Consider the following 6,022-nt stretch of genomic DNA (forward strand, 5'->3'; position numbering starts at 1 on the left):
CGACAAGCTCCTGGACAGGTTAGGTACAACCCAATTTTTCACGACACCGGATTTAACCATGGGCTACTGGCAGATTCCCTTATCTACAGAGTCCAAGGAAAAAACAGCTTTCTCCACTCCGTACGGTTTATACCAATTTGTCACACTTCCATTTGGCTTGTTTGGAGCCTCTGCCACCTTTCAGTGCACGGAGGGAAGCGCAGTTTTTGGTGTACCGTTTGGTGAGGAGGCAGGTGCGCCCACAGTGGAGGAGACAGCAGCGAACGCATCCTGGCCGTGCCCTAAGACCAATAAGGAGGTGAGACGGTCTACATAATCCATCATACAGAATGTAATCAAATGGAAAGGTCCCTTTTTAAAACTTGTTTTATTAGTTTTAATCTTTTAACTTTATGCATCAAGCAAAAATTGAATTATATGCAACATTCTCTGACTGGAAGAAATTTGTTTAATATTTAAACCTATTTTCTGCACATTCCAGCACATAAAATAATTTTTTTTGTGTTTACACGCAGTCTTTCAAATAGATGCAAATAAAACACAGCAGAAAATAAATAAAATCAAAGACTCAGCGGTCCTTTTGCTCTATTTTCACCTGTAAAGCAGGAGTGGGGTAGGCGGAGGTTTACCCTGGTGCAGGTGTGCCGCGGCGGTCAGTGGAAGAATCCGCGATTTTCTCTTTGAGTTTCCCATTACGTCATAGCGCACTCGGAGCTTGCTTGGAAGTTTAGGGGGTTTTTTTCGCTGTAAAAAGAAGTTTTCTTCCCACGCACAACGGACGCTAATGTTTTTGTCACTTTTTACAGAATCAAACTCAAAGTAAGGTCAGTACTTCCACGCTTTAAACGCTGCACGCTCATACTCTCTCCCGCACTCAATATATTATCCACTGTTGATCTGCAGACAGCTGTTGTCAAGAACGTCGCACTCGCTTACGTCACTGTCGTGAGACATTCTCGCAAAAAAATCACGGTTTTAGTAACGCAGTAACGCAGCGTTCCTACGGGAAAGTAACGGTAATCTAATTACCGTTTTTGCAATAGTAATCCCTTACTTTACTCGTTACTTGAAAAAAGTAAACGGATTACAGTAACGCGTTACTGCCCATCTCTGGCTGTGACTAATGACTTTCTCCCTGTATATAGTGACGGTGGAGACTGACAGGGAGTGTGTGTGCAGTGGAGGAGCTGCGAAATGAGCTGACTCCTGGCTCAAATTTGCCATACACTGAGCGAACCCCTAAGCAAAAAGAATAAAAGCAAACAAAAACACATCAAGTGCACTGTGTGGGTCCGATCTCTGTCACAGTGGCCTATCATCATAGGCCATCATAGGTCCATATCATCACCATCATCATCATATAACCCCCCCGCCGCCACCACCACCAAACCCCAAAACATATATGTGTCTATTAGAACATATATAAAGAATCAATATATATTTATATTTACCAACTGGATAGTGTAATGGTAACACTACTCGTCTTTGGAGTCAGGCATTCGATTCTGGATTAACAAGGTCCATGTCAGGTGTCTAGGAATCAGGATACACTGATGATACTACTGGAACAAGAAGGCATACATGGGGAAGGGATGAGTACAGGGCGCTGTTAGAATTCTACTATGCAAGTAACCCCAGTGGAAAGCATTACATGAAGAGAATGTGGGACCTATGGAATCTTTGATACTCAACATCCAGACTGATGGCGAAACAACTAGTAAACAACTAGTACTCAGTGTTCCAATATTCGGAAGAAGAAACTGCTACCACAGTTGAAGATCAATGAGGTACAAAACAAAAATGGCAAGGGGGGCGATAGCATCACCTTCACCCATGATTGGGTAGGAAGTCCCAAGTATGACTGAAGGTGTGATTTGTTCTAAAGTCTTAGAACAGCTGACCTGAGGGATAGGATCATGGCTAAGCTGGAAACCTGGATCCTCTGTGGCTGATTACCAAGTCTATGTGAAGTATCCTCTGCAGGTCTACTAGAAGATGTGAATGCAGCATTACCGACAATCCCTACTGCGACGTTCACTGAAACCAACCAGTTGATGTACACCATGGCACAAGTGATACTTGTGAGGTGCATGGGTAGAAGGTGAACAGAGCAGTACCCTTCATGGAGAAGGGATGGAGACTAGAGGCCATGATCAAGGCAATGCAGAGAAAAGTTAGCCAACTACTGTATGAAAGCTGAAGAAAGGTGTGATGAAGAAAGGGATGCCTAACAAGTACAGCAATCTGTCTATACCTGAAGCCTTGGAAACTGCCAAGCAACGACTCACAGCATTGGTCAGCTGCTTGAAGGGATATACCAGAGAGATAGAATTCAGGGGAATAAATCAGCTCTACTCAGTGGCAAGGGAACAAGAGTGGAGCTGGAACAATACTGAAAGAGCATATGGGAGAAGGACACAACCCATAACAACAATGCTCAGTGGCAAGTAGATCTAATTGCAACTTTCCCAAACAGGTCCCAGTGACCGTCACAGTGGCAGGCATCTAAGAAAGAGACTTTCGCATGATGAGCTGGACAGCACCAGGCCCTGACATGATTCATGCCTATTGGCTAAAGAAGCTCACTGCACTCCATTAGCGTGAAGTCAGCACAAAAGAACCAGTTGCTTAATAACAAGTATGACTCAATGCAGAGAGGTCTATTAACCCATAGTGAGTGAGAAAGGTGACTGAAAAAGAAATACTCAGTGCATCACGGGAATCCCCCAGCAGCCTACATCTATTGCAGCATAACTAAAGGAGGATCACCTGGTCACCTGATCCAGCCCTGGCTATATGCTTTAGCAAAAAGTTTTAAGCCTAATTTTAAAAGTAGAGAGAGTGCCTGTCTCCCACATCTAAACTGGAAGCTGGTTCCATAGAAGAGGGGCCTGAAAACCGAAGGCTTTCCCTTCCATTCTACTTTTAAATACTCTAGGAAGAACAAGTATGCCTGTAATACGAGAGTGGTAAATGGACTGGTTCTTATATAGCACTTTTCTACTCATCTGAGCACTCAAAGCGCTTTACACAACTTGTGCATTCACCCATTCACACCCATTCGCACAAGCACATCTTTCTAAGTGCTTCATAGCTAACATTCACACACATTCATACTCATTCATACACACATTAGCCAATGAAGAGAAGATATATATATATAATACATATATATACATTCTATGTGTGAACCTGCTTTCATCTGTAAAGAATATATAATTCCCCGCTCGCCCCTGCGGGCGGTCAGTCCTTCAAGCTCGGGTCCTCTACCAGAGGCCTGGGAGCTTGAGGGTCCTTAGCTGTTCCTAGGACTGCGCTCTTCTGGACAGAGATCTCAGATGTTGTTCCTGGGATCTGCTTGAGCCACCTGCCTAGTTTGGGAGTCACCGCACCTAGTGCTCCGATTATCACTGGGACCACTGTTACCTTCACCTTCCACATTTTCTCGAGCTCTTCTCTGAGCCCTTGGTATTTCTCGAGCTTCTCGTGTTCCTTCTTTCTGATGTTGCTGTCATTGGGAACCGCTACGTCTATCACTGCGGCCGTCTTCTTCTGGTTGTCTACCACCACTATGTCTGGTTGGTTAGCCACCACAATTTTGTCTGTCTGTATCTGGAAGTCCCACAGTATCTTAGCTCGGTCATTCTCCACCACCCTAGGGGGCGTCTTCCATTTTGACCTCGGCACTTCCAGGCCGTATTTGGCACAGATGTTCCTGTATACTACTGGCTACCTGGGGTCTTGTCTGATGTGATAAACCCCAGCCTCTATGGATCTTGTGCTCAGAGCTTGTTCCTGTGCTGCCATGATTAGTGCCTCTGTGCTGTCTTTCAGTCCGGCTTTGTCCAGCCACTGGTAGGATTTCTGGATATCAGCCACCTCCTCTATCTGCCGGTGGTACATACCGTGCAGGGGCCTGTCCTTCCATGATGGTTCCTCCTCTTCCTCCTCATTCTTGGGTTTCTGCTGCCTGAGGTATTCACTGGGCACTCGGTCAGTTGGGGCCATCTTCCCAATGTATTCTTGGATGTTCGTTGTCTCATCCTGGACTGTGGTGCTGACACTCCAGTCCCCGGCCTCCTTCCTTCCGCTTAGAGTACAGCCTCAGGGTGCTGGACTTGGGGTGAAACCCTCCATGCATGGTCAGGAGCTTCTTTGTCTTGATGTCAGTGGCTTCTGTCTCCTCCTTTGGCCAACTTCCCAGCAGGGTACCTGATCATGGGCAGGGCGTAGGTGTTGATAGCCCGGATCTTGTTCTTACCGTTCAGCTGACTTCTCAGTACTTGCCTGACCCTCTGGAGGTACTTGGTGGTTGCAGCTTTTCTAGCAGCCTCTTCATGGTTCCCATTTACCTGTGGGTTCCCCAGGTACCATGGCTCAGGGGGTTGGGAAGCGCATCTGTAATCGGAAGGTCGCCGGTTCGATCCCCGGGCTCTCTGTCCTGGTCATTGTGTCCTTGGGCAAGACACTTTACCCTATCGCCTACTGGTGTTGGCCAGAGGGGCCGATGGCGCGATATGGCAGCCTCGCTTCTGTCAGTCTACCCCAGGGCAGCTGTGGCTACAACCGTAGCTTGCCTCCACCAGTGTGTGAATGTGAGAGTGAATGAATAGTGGCATTGTAAAGCGCTTGGGTGCCTTGAAAAGCGCTATATAAATCCAATCCATTATTATTATTATTGTAGCTGTCCTCTATGTCTACAATGTTGCCTTCTGGTAGTTCGATCCCTTCAGTTCTGAATACGTTCCTTCTCTTTGTTATCATCCGACTACATTTCCCTTCCCTTCTGGGGGTCCTTGAGGATCAGGACTGTGCAGCGTTCGGTTAGCCATTCTGGGTGTCTCTCGTCAACTAGCAGCTGGTTCATTTGTGCTGCCAGGTGCTCGTGGAGTGCAGTCAGCTTCTTCAGCCAGTAGGCGTGAACCATGTCTGGGCTTGGTGCTGTCCAACTCTTCATACTGGAGACTCTTTCTTGGATGTCTGCCACTGTGATGGTTACTGGACCCTGTTCGGGGAGGTTGCTGTGGTCTGCCCTCAGATCCATTAGCCGCTGAGCATTGCCGTTATGGGTTGCATCCTTCTCCCATATGCTCTTCCAGTATTGCTCCGTCTCCAGGTTTGGTGGTGCTGTTCTCATATTGTTCCCCTGCCACTGAGAGTACACCTTGGCTGGTTCTGTGGAGAACAGCTGGTTTATTCTCCTGCCTTCGACCTTTCAATGTCAGAGGCTGAACTCAATGTTCTATCCATTTAGCATCACCTCCCTAATTGTCTGAACCTCTGGAGGGCAGCACGGTGGTTAGCACTGTTGCCTCACAGCAAGGAGGTCCTGAGTTTAATTTGACCATCAGACCAGGGTTCCTCTGTGTGTAGTTTGCATGTTCTCCCTGTGTTTGCGTCAGTTCTCCCTGGGTACTCCGGCTTCCTCCCACAGTCCAAAGACATGCAGTTGGTGGGGATAGGTTAATTGATCAATCTAAATTGCCCATAGGTGGGAATTCTGGAGTGAGTGTGAATGCTGGTCCGTCTCTGTGTGTTAGCCCTGCGACAGACTGGCGACCTGTCCAGGGTATACCCCGCCTCTCGCCCTATGACAGCTGGGATAGGCTCCAGCGCCCCCTGCGCCCCTGAAAAGGACAAGTGGAAGCAAATGGATCAGTGTATCCTATACTAAAGGAGGTTACAAACAAAGTACTTAAGGATTTTTAAAAAAATATATATTATTAATATATTATTAAAAGAACTTAACCAGCTGTCATTATGGCTACCATGCAGATAATTCCAAGTCACTTATCTCAGTTAGCAACCTTCCCCAAGCATATTTGACTATTTTTCTGCACCTCTAGCCTTGCTGAGCACTCAGAGTGCTTTTACACTACTTTTATGACTTTGACAATATAGCTTAAAATGTGTTTAAATAAAAAGAGCATTAGTTGTTTCTCAAGGAATAAAAAAAATAAGTAGATAAGAATTCAAGGCAATTAATTGTTTATTTTAAGTACCAACACTTAGTAAAGCAGCA

The sequence above is a fragment of the Maylandia zebra genome, linkage group LG7 (genome assembly GCF_041146795.1).
Source record: "Maylandia zebra isolate NMK-2024a linkage group LG7, Mzebra_GT3a, whole genome shotgun sequence".
Classification (NCBI taxonomy): Eukaryota; Metazoa; Chordata; class Actinopteri; order Cichliformes; family Cichlidae; genus Maylandia; species Maylandia zebra.